Source organism: Procambarus clarkii, chromosome 69, assembly GCF_040958095.1.
Source record: "Procambarus clarkii isolate CNS0578487 chromosome 69, FALCON_Pclarkii_2.0, whole genome shotgun sequence".
In the NCBI taxonomy this organism is placed as follows: domain Eukaryota; kingdom Metazoa; phylum Arthropoda; class Malacostraca; order Decapoda; family Cambaridae; genus Procambarus; species Procambarus clarkii.
In genome coordinates this window covers 5,005,809-5,017,842 of record NC_091218.1, presented here as the reverse complement: position 1 = coordinate 5,017,842, position 12,034 = coordinate 5,005,809, and positions in this window count along the sequence as shown.

The window sequence follows — 12,034 nt, the reverse complement described above, 5'->3', positions numbered from 1 at the left end:
CTTTGGTACAAATTTTGTTGTGCTTTTATCATATATTTCACAAAACTTGACATACATTTCATTTACTTCATGTCCTATCAGCAAGTGTTTGTCAAATTCTTTAAGGAAAGTTTATCATCCTGATTGCAGATCTCTTGCGCTATTATGTCAACTTCTTGTGGATTCGCAATCATTATTTAATTTACCTTTAGGTGTTCTTTCACCAGCACAGCAACACTGTACCTCTCCCAACCAGTTTAAGATATAAACTAAGTACTAACTAATTAACTCAATGTAACCTACCTTACCCCCAAAATGTCAATCCATGTCTTCTATTTTAAACAATGCTGTTTTGTTGACCAAATTGTATTTTTGTTTTTTTCTGCAATGTTTCTCCCCCCCCCCCACCACTCTACCACCACATTGAGTTTAGTAGCTCTGTGCACGTCAGGTGCTGTTTAATATACAGACCTACTCCTCCATTTGACCTAGTTTCTCTATCACATCTATATAAATTGCAGTTGGGAATCCAGATTTTACTATCCATGTAATCTTTTTTATTTCTTTTTATATATCTAATTGATTTTTTCTAACAGTTAAACAGAAAATAGTTTAATGGTATTTATTTATTACATTAGAAAGTTATAAAATCTAATGTTGAGATTGAAAGACATACATTATACTCTATTGCCTTAAAGTTTATGCAATATTGTAACAGGTACAAATGCTGTCCTAGTTGGGAGGTGCATATTGTAATGACACAGTGATATATATTTACATATCAAGTATTGCTGATATGTTGAAGCATGTACTGAACAAGATTGGTGGAAACAGATACAAGGTTAAGATTGCTGTAGTCTAGTCTAATTCAATCATTTTTAGTAAGCTTTGAGAACATTTATGGTTGAAGTTGCCGGTGCCAGTGGACCACTTTGTGCTTTAGGCCTGGTGGAGCTTGGTCCACCAGGCTGTTGTTTGGAGTGGCCCGCAGATCCACATACAGTCTGCATATGATATACAGTCTGTTGATCAATTGAACTACAGTAGTTAGTTTCTATCATCCGAATGCACCAATATGTGTTCATTCTTCCCAGATGAAGGAACTAGGTAATATTCATCATCTGAAGCTTTTCCACACTCATGATACACGAGAGGTTTAAAAAACTTTTAAAACTTTTTGACCTATGTATTTAAAAGCAATTCTAAAGTTAAAAAGTGTAGCATAGGCCCCTCGCAGAATGTTCTTAATATGATCCTCAGGTTATAGTTTTCTATCTAAAACCACCCCTAGATCTCTTTCTTGATCAGAATTCTTTATAGATCTCTGTGGCTCGATCATAGAAACTGAGTAAATTCGTTACACTGGACCTTCCAGATTGAATACCATGCTGACAGTCTGATATATCATTCAGTACGTCTGCATCTGAAATTGAGCAATACCGGATTTAATATTTGGTTTTATAAATTTTATACTTATAATCTTAACTTATTTCAGAGACCACGAGTAATCTGGGCTTCGAACTCAACAGAAAAGCCTTCCGTAGACCTGCTTCTTTGCTACATAATAGACAAAATTTAGTAAGTATTGATTTATTATGTGTTTATTTATTTATTTTTTCTTTATATACAAGAAGGTACATTGGGGGAGAGTACAGTGACTTGAAGTTATACATTCTTGTAAAGCAACTAGCACTCATAGCGTTTCGGGCAGATCTAAGTATAGACCAAGGAACTTACCATCTTTTTTATTTCTGATGTTAACATTGTGTAACTGTAGATGAATTGCATTTGTTGATTTGCTCCCAAGTAAGATGTTTTAGGTCCTTTCTATGTTTAGTGTGAGTTTGTTGGTTGACATTAATAAGTGGATTTTTTTTTAATTTATTGTTTACATCATTATTTAATATGAGTGGGTTGGAGTCTGAGTAGATGAGGTTAGTGTCATCATTATCTCATATCTCAGTGATTTTGTCGTAATGTTCAAGTAGCTGTACTGTACAAGTAGAGGACATGAGAGATAGCTGTAAGAGGTATTTCAATATCTTCCTGCTCTAAATCCATGTTGGCCTCGATTGTGGAGGTCATTGGTCTCTATAAAACTAGTAACCTGACTCCTGATCACTCTCAAATAATTTTATTATGTGGGATGTTAGTGCAACTGGTCTATAATTCTTTGCCAATGCTTGTGTTCTGTTGTGTTGTTTTGGTAGTGATGTGCAATGTGTTGTTTTGGTAGTGATTCGTCCAGTTCTGGTAGTAGTGCGGTTGTTGTGTGGTGTAGTACTTGTGTGCTTGTTAATGACTTGTATTCCAGTCTTGTGGGTATATCCTTTCCCCTACGGGCCAACTGCTTTGTTCTTACCTAGCATTTTGCTTTGTTTGGGTATGAATGTTTGTGTGCCGTATATTTTGCAAAATTTGCCATATATCTCATTATTTACTCCTCTGCCTAGCAACAAGTCTGTCTAATTATACTCATTAACTGTTTTTCAAAGTTCCCCATAGTGTCCTTTATTGAAATCGAGTTCATGAACCGTTTCAATGTTCTTATTTTCTTCTAGATTATATCTTAAAGTATATTTAAATATTATTGTTATTAAATGTTATTGTGACATTGCATTGCAATTGAGCTATGTTGTTTACCATACCGTTCATTTCGTGAGTATAAGTATAGATGCCACACTTGTGACAGGTAAAACCATGCCTTTTTTGAAAAACAGCACCGTCTGTTGAACGTAAGAGCAACCCACACTATATTATGTTGCGATATTATTTCAATATTTCCGATTGCATTGATAATTTGAATTTTCATAGATTTCAATTTATTTTCATTTCGATTCAATAATTTTGTGTGACATTGCATTGAAATTGAGCTGTGTTGTTTACCATACTGTTCATTTCATGAGTATAGTTTATTTTTTTATTTTTTTCATTTCATTTTTTTAGCTGTTCTTATTTTTCAGTGATGGGAGTATCAGATCATTTGAAGTTCCCAATTTTCTGATGGAAGCATCAGACCATTATAGAATGCATCGGATGAGGTAGTTTGGAATGGTGGGAAGGACGAGAGGAGGGGATGGTGGGGAAGACGAGGGGACAGAGGAGAGGGTAATGGTGGGGAGGATGAGGGGACTGGGGAGTTGGGGATGGTGGGGACAGGGGAATGCTGGGGAGGACAAAGGGACAGGTGAATGGGAGATGGTGGAGGAGGAAGAAGGGACAGGGGAGGGGAAAATGGTAAGGAGGACGATGGGACAGGGAAGTGGGAATAGTGGGGACGATGTGGGGACGGGGAAGTGGGAAGGACGAGAGGACTGTGGAATGGGGAATGGCAAAGTGAATTATAATTATATATATTAATTAATTCTTATAAATTTCCAGAAGCCTGTATCAACACCCACACTAATGCAACTAAAAGAGATGTTGAGACAAGTATTGCTGATATGTTGAAGAACGCCCCAAACAAACTCGGTGGAAACAGATACAAGGTAAAGTTTGCCAATTTGCTGTAGTCTAATTCAATTTCTTTTTAGTAATCTTTGAGAACATTTATGCTATGAATAAGATAAAATAATGTAACTGATTTTGACTAAATATGTAGATATATTTAATTTTCTGAGCACTAATAATGAAAGAAAACCAAAATAAGAGGTGGCTACTATCTCTAATAATGGGCTGGAATAATGCAGGATATAATAATATATATATATATATAAATATATATATATATATATTTATATATATATATTTATTTATATAAATATATATATGATATATAGATTCTATATAGATTCTATTCTATTCTATTCTATAGTTTTATATAGATTCTTGTTTTAGTTTTTTTTTCTATAATATGGAAAGGGTTTTTAATTATTAAATTAAGTATTATATAATAAAATAATGTATTATTGAAAACAATTAGTAACAAACAATATTTCATTACAGGGTGGTGAAGCAAGAAGACATGTGCATCACACAGCAGACTTGGATATGACGAATACTGAAAATGGTGTAACTTTATATATATATATTATTTATATATATATATTATATAAAAAGTTTGTGAGGAAGACCTCTGGTGCCAATGTGGGGACCCATAGCCTCGGAGAAGAAAATAAAAAGTATTCAGAAGAGACCTTGTGGTCACTCACTAAACACTAATATTATCTTCTACCACCCCCATTCTTTTGTATGTACACATATATATTTGCTTTATTTGAACTTTGTTACAAAGAGGGAGTTACATATAGGTTACAAAGATGGTTATCATATATATATTATTTATATATATATATATATTATATATTATTTATATATAAATATATTACTGTTATATAAATATATTATTTATATATAAATATATTATTTATATATAAATATATTATTTTTATATAAATATATTATTTATATATAAATATATTTATATATAAATATATTATTTATATATAAATATATATATTATTATATATGACCGAAAAAGTAAGATTAATAATTCTAACACGAATTTTCTCAATCTTTTGTACATTTCTTTTCACTGTTGGAGGTAAATCAAAAATCAATTCTCCAAAATTCATTTTTATTTCTAGTCTGACGCGACACGAGCGCGTTTCGTAAAACTTATTACATTTTCAAAGACTTTAGTTCACAAATACACAACTGAATAGAACTTATGTATCTCCGATTTTATATCTACATTTGAGTGAGGTGGAAGGGGTGATGTGGCATTAACACAAGACAGAACAAGAGGTGGCATTAATAGGGTATTAATTTCATCAACACAAGACAGAACAAGAAGTGGTATTAATAGGGTATTAATTTCATCAACACAAGACAGAACACGAAACAATGGATATTGAATAGAAGTGTTTGTAGAAAGCCTATTGGTCCATATTTCTTGATGCTTCTATATTGGAGCGGAGTCTTGAGGTGGGTAGAATATAGTTGTGCAATAATTGGCTGTTGATTGCTGGTGTTGACTTCTTGATGTGTAATGCCTCGCAAACGTCAAGCCGCCTGCTATCGCTGTAGCTATTGTTACAGTGCCCTCTCCTATTTCTTTCGTTTGCCGGCTTAAAGAGTCATATCAGCTCTCCCTACTGATTCTCTGAGGTTCAGGGAGTCTAGTGATATATGTGGCGACCAGACCGGCTGCCATTTAATGGAAGGAGGTTATATTATAAGTTGTAAATAAAGGAAAATTGGCGCCCTGTTATAAAATGAAACAGTATCCCCTGCGGCAGATATGACCTTTTGGAAGGGAGACAAGCAGATCGCGGATTGGCCGACGTGGTCGCGGGCGACAAATCAGGGCCCGCCATGACGTCACCGAGTGCCCCGGGCGGCGCCAACGTGAGAGTTGTACTGACCGTGGAAGCGACAGGACGCGCCTCGGTCTGCTCTCAAGGATTGGAGGCTCTGCAAGCCTTGTTCAGTGGATTGAGCTGGCCTTCGTTGCCCATCACCGTTATTGGAGACCCTGCGCTTCTGGGAAGCCAAAGAGGAACCAAGTTCAGTGAGCAGAGAAGTGCCAAACTTGGAAAATAGTCGGCGACGACGCTGGGCGGCGCCGCTGGCTGGACGTTGAAGTCTGGAAGGTGGGCGAGCAAGCTAGCTGTGACTGGGGTCACATCCACTGAGAATCTTGGAAGGACGACACCGTGCCTAGGACAAGGAGCGACGCCCTGTGGGAGAGGCGAGTGTGGGGAAAGATAGTGATTAGCTCAGCGCCCATCGATGAACCAGGATTGGGGCAGCTGAATCTCAGGGATTGGAACGGCGACGACGCGAAGGCTTCACGACACCTGAGGACCTGTGGAACGCCCTGGATCGTCGAGGATCGACCCAAGGAAGCGTGGGAACCTCACACCATCGAGGGACAGGCGTCGTGAGCCAGGAGTGTAAGGTAGATCATTTTTCCCTCCCATTACCCCTTGTATGAGTAGGCTAGTTAGGCCACAATATTTACTCGTGTATGTGGCAGCAAGACTTTATTACTTTAATAGTAGAGTAGGCTGCAAGGCAGCTTGTGTCCAGGACTGTCAGAGAGGACAGTGTGTATGGATGGCAGGACAGTGAAGAAGAGGTGCCGACGTGGTGAAGAGGCCCTCCTGTGAGAGTGTGAGACTCCTGTCTTCTTGCCCAGTTGAAGGAGAGTTGGAGGTCGTGGAAGAAGAGGCTGACGATCTCCAGACTCATTATCCATATTCCATATTCATGTATTACTTGTGATTGTGTGTGTGTGTTCATGTAATTTGCGTCAGTAAATCCACACATTTTATTACTGTGTTTGAGTGTGCCTCCATTTGTGATATTTCTCTATGAGCATACATTTCTGGCTACAAACGATATATGATACACCCACTGAACTGCATTGCTGGGGTGCAGATATAATAACCCAGCTGGCGACCTTGCTAAGAGGAAGATAGAGAAGACAGGCGGGAAAGGAGTTCCTGCAACCTTTTTTTGTCTGGCAGGCAAGACTCAGGGAGGTTATGTTTATAGGTAAGCCTGAGTCTTCCTTCACTCCCCCACGGGTCTAGGCCGGAACTGTTAACAGCAGTTTCCCCGTGGTTGACTGAAGGGCTTCCGGGGTGAATCAGTGGCACCCCTTTGTGGTGGAAGCAAAGACCTGCGGAGGTGGGCATCGTTGGTCCTATCTTGTGTGACCAAGGAGACTCCGGTGAATCCAGGGAGTTGGAGGGGCTGAGTATTTGGGCCCTTTGAGCCCCTAGCAGTTAAGTGTTAGCAGAGCCCCGGACCGCCCACCCCCACGTGACAAGAGAACTGGCGACCTTGCCAGGATTCGAACCCCAGTAGCCAAGAACTGGGAACCTCGCCAGGAAGCGTGGATCAAGCTACAGTGTGGACCAAATTTCAAGACAAGTGTTGCCAGGGTACTAATACAGTGTGGCCAGTGAATTCGGTGGTACTGTTACTCAACCAGCTAAGGGACTGAAACGGTGAAATTAGTGCCTACTAACTTGTCTGTGCTGTCGTGTATGCTCAATGATATAGAGATGGAGGAAGACAAAGTAAAGAAATTTATTGACACAAGGGACGAGAGAATTTTGGAAGAGTGTACCAAGGCCCAGCTCCAACAAGTGGCAAACCACTTTGGGATCAGGTTGAGGACGACTAAGGTAGCGGAGCGAAGGATAGAGATCATGGCACAGCTCACAGCTCGAGAGGAAGCAACGGGAGAGGAGCCATCTCAAGAGGAGCCGTCCCGAGGAGAGCCGTCGCGAGGTGAACCGTCCCGACTAGGGCCACCCCAAGCGCCTACCAGTGTGGAGAGAATTCACAGTGAACATGGGAGCAGTGGAAGGTCCAGCTGTAGTAAGAGGAGCCTGCAACTGGAAATAATGAAGATGCAACTGGAAGCCCAGCTGCGACGAGAGGAAAGAGAAGCGCAACTGCAGCGAGAGGAACGTGCAGCTGAACTGCAGCGAGAGGAACGTGCAGCTGAGCTGCAGCGAGGTGAGCGAGAAGCACGGCTGCAGCTGCAGCGAGAAGAAGGAGAGAGACAACTGCGACTGGAGGAGATAAAGGCAAAGAAAGAAGTCGAATTGCGTCGCGTTGAACGTGGTCTGCCCTCACTACCTGCACGGCGGGATGACCTCAAGGTAAGGGAACGTGACTTACCTACGTTCGAACCACAAGAAGCTGAGGCGTTCTTCGAACACTTTGAACGGATAGCAACTCTGAAGGAGTGGCCGGAAGATGATTGGGCTGCTCTGGTCCAGGGCAGGTTGACTGGAGAGGCCCGGGAAGCCTATAACATGCTGGACCTAGAGGAGTGTACTAGTTATGACGCGATTAAGAATGCGGTTCTCCACTCATTCCGGCTGACTCCGGAGATGTACCGGAAGCGGTTCAGAGAGTGTACAAGAGCGTCGGGAAAGACTTACGCCGAGACCGCCAGGGATATGGAACGGAAATTCCTACGATGGTTGAAGGCGGAGGAAGCGGAGTCGGTGGATGATATCAAACGACTGATAGTGATGGAGAAGTTCATGTCGGTGCTCCATCCTGAGTTGCGAGTAAGGGTGAGAGAAGCAGGTATTAAGGACCTGAAGGCTGCAGCGGATCGAGCCGACATGCTGGAGGAGGCACTACATAGCAGGAGGGAGGGGCCGCCCAGACACTCGCCTTACCCCAGGTCGGGAGGGAACTTTAGGAGTTCAGGAGGAGCAAGGACGAGTGGGGACTCTCCAATGAGTAGTGTGCCCGATGAAGTGACGCGGTTCAAGAGCTCAAGGGACGCGGGGAGGAAGCCCCAAGCTGTGAGCAGTGGACCTAACTCGGGAGCAAGTGCTGCAGTCCCGGATACGACGACAAGGAGTCCAAGGAGGACACAGGGGACGTCTGCAAGTGGTACCGCCAGAGTGACTAGCGAGTGGCCGCCCAGGGGAGGCAGCCGATGCTACAACTGTGGTGTGAGAGGACATTATGCCCGCGAGTGTGAGGAGCACCAAAGGAATGTAGGATTAATGTTGGAAGAGGAGAGAGTGTTTGTTCACACCCCATATTATAGTGGACCCAACGTGAATGGTTGGGAAATGAAGTTGGGTGAACATCCCTTCGTTTTCGAGGCCAACGTGAAGTTTGGAAAGTCAGACCCAGTGGAGGTTGCCGTGCTTCGAGATACGGGTACTGACATAAGTATGGTGACCAGGAGTATTCTCCCCAAGGAATTTAATGATTCACCTGTGGGAGTGGTGAGGATACGCAGTGTGGGGGAGGAATACAGGTTGCCACTTCACGAAGTACAGCTGATTGCCGACTACGGAGTCGAGAGAGCTATAGTAGCTGTAGCCCCTAAGTTACCCCTAGAGCATGTACAGATGGTGCTGGGTAATGACCTCGGAGGAGGCAGGATACAACCCGATTGGGCCAGGAGTGCCTATGTTTCAAGCAGCGGTACAACCCTGCCAGGTGAGGTATCAGTCGCTCCAAATAATAGTGAGGAAGCCGACTTCGACAGGGAAAACGTCGCCAGAGACGACGACAACGAGGGCGAGAGTGCAGAGAGGTCGTCGGAGGTTGTGGAAAACCCCGACGGGGACCTCCGACTAAGCCTGATGATGCGTGTGGAGGAGTGGCGAGGAGCAGCTGTACAAACGCCTGGGGCGGTGAGGAGGCTGCAGACCGCACTCCCTCCATACAGAAACGTGAATAAAGTAAGCTCAGTGGATGAGCGAACGGCAGTGAGGGGCAGAGTGGAGGAACCACGACGCAGTGCACCCTATGCCGGCCAGATGAATAGTGGTAGGTGCAAGATGAACCACCGTGGTGAGGTGAGCCACGGGAAGGTGGATGAGCCCAACCACGAACCGAAGAAGACGTCTGCAGGGAAGAGAATCTCATGGAGGAGTGAAGATGTTCGTCGGGAGCGAAGGAGCGAATGGTATAGGAAAGGCAATACGAAGAAAGCAGGGAATAGGTACACCCAGGGTAGGCGCCAGCCTAACCAGAGGGGCATTGGGCCATCGCAAAAGCCTAGTGTGGAAGAGAGGAAGCTGCTGGATGGAGTACAGGTTACAAGTGCCACTGTGAGGAGACAACGCACCTACGGGAGAAGAGGAACCGAGAAGAGAGAAGATTGGCGAAGAGGAGATCATGAGAGGAAACATGGAGTACCTGTAGGACGCAATGGAAATGCAAGACTATCTCGGAGTGCACGACGCGATGGAGGCGCTGCATGCACTGAATCCTACAGTGGTAACGAGCCGTGGGAGTACACTCGTAGCCACGGAGAGAGGATTTCTTGTAGGTGTTCAGGGAACACCCGTCACACCCGGTACTATGCGAGGTGGAGATACAATGAGGCAAGTGACTGGCAAAGTGGTATGAGCCACGTCACCAACTGGAGGAGTGACACTTCAGGAACGGAGGGAGCAAGAGTATAGGTTGCCCTCTTGAGTGCTGCTCTTCCGATATGACTCTTATTTTAAGGGGAGGGGTATGTTACGGTGCCCTCTCCTATTTCTTTCGTTTGCCGGCTTAAAGAGTCATATCAGCTCTCCCTACTGATTCTCTGAGGTTCAGGGAGTCTAGTGATATATGTGGCGACCAGACCGGCTGCCATTTAATGGAAGGAGGTTATATTATAAGTTGTAAATAAAGGAAAATTGGCGCCCTGTTATAAAATGAAACAGTATCCCCTGCGGCAGATATGACCTTTTGGAAGGGAGACAAGCCGATCGCGGATTGGCCGACGTGGTCGCGGGCGACAAATCAGGGCCCGCCATGACGTCACCGAGTGCCCCGGGCGGCGCCAACGTGAGAGTTGTACTGACCGTGGAAGCGACAGGACGCGCCTCGGTCTGCTCTCAAGGATTGGAGGCTCTGCAAGCCTTGTTCAGTGGATTGAGCTGGCCTTCGTTGCCCATCACCGTTATTGGAGACCCTGCGCTTCTGGGAAGCCAAAGAGGAACCAAGTTCAGTGAGCAGAGAAGTGCCAAACTTGGAAAATAGTCGGCGACGACGCTGGGCGGCGCCGCTGGCTGGACGTTGAAGTCTGGAAGGTGGGCGAGCAAGCTAGCTGTGACTGGGGTCACATCCACTGAGAATCTTGGAAGGACGACACCGTGCCTAGGACAAGGAGCGACGCCCTGTGGGAGAGGCGAGTGTGGGGAAAGATAGTGATTAGCTCAGCGCCCATCGATGAACCAGGATTGGGGCAGCTGAATCTCAGGGATTGGAACGGCGACGACGCGAAGGCTTCACGACACCTGAGGACCTGTGGAACGCCCTGGATCGTCGAGGATCGACCCAAGGAAGCGTGGGAACCTCACACCATCGAGGGACAGGCGTCGTGAGCCAGGAGTGTAAGGTAGATCATTTTTCCCTCCCATTACCCCTTGTATGAGTAGGCTAGTTAGGCCACAATATTTACTCGTGTATGTGGCAGCAAGACTTTATTACTTTAATAGTAGAGTAGGCTGCAAGGCAGCTTGTGTCCAGGACTGTCAGAGAGGACAGTGTGTATGGATGGCAGGACAGTGAAGAAGAGGTGCCGACGTGGTGAAGAGGCCCTCCTGTGAGAGTGTGAGACTCCTGTCTTCCTGCCCAGTTGAAGGAGAGTTGGAGGTCGTGGAAGAAGAGGCTGACGATCTCCAGACTCATTATCCATATTCCATATTCATGTATTACTTGTGATTGTGTGTGTGTGTTCATGTAATTTGCGTCAGTAAATCCACACATTTTATTACTGTGTTTGAGTGTGCCTCCATTTGTGATATTTCTCTATGAGCATACATTTCTGGCTACAAACGATATATGATACACCCACTGAACTGCATTGCTGGGGTGCAGATATAATAACCCAGCTGGCGACCTTGCTAAGAGGAAGATAGAGAAGACAGGCGGGAAAGGAGTTCCTGCAACCTTTTTTTGTCTGGCAGGCAAGACTCAGGGAGGTTATGTTTATAGGTAAGCCTGAGTCTTCCTTCACTCCCCCACGGGTCTAGGCCGGAACTGTTAAAAGCAGTTTCCCCGTGGTTGACTGAAGGGCTTCCGGGGTGAATCAGTGGCACCCCTTTGTGGTGGAAGCAAAGACCTGCGGAGGTGGGCATCGTTGGTCCTATCTTGTGTGACCAAGGAGACTCCGGTGAATCCAGGGAGTTGGAGGGGCTGAGTATTTGGGCCCTTTGAGCCCCTAGCAGTTAAGTGTTAGCAGAGCCCCGGACCGCCCACCCCCACGTGACACTATCGATGATTTCTGTGTTGTTTACTAGGATTTCTCTGGCGATGGTTTGGTTGTGGGAAGAGATTATATGTTCCTTAATGGAGCCCTGTTGCTTATGCATCGTTAAATGCCTAGAAAGAGATGTTGTTGTCTTGCCTATATACTGGGTTTTTTGGAGCTTGCAGTCCCCAAGAGGGCATTTGAAGGCATAGACGACGTTAGTCTCTTTTAAAGCGTTCTGTTTTGTGTCTGGAGAGTTTCTCATGAGTAGGCTGGCCGTTTTTCTGGTTTTATAGTAAATCGTCAGTTGTATCCTCTGATTTTTGTCTGTAGGGATAACGTTTCTATTAACAATATCTTTCAGGA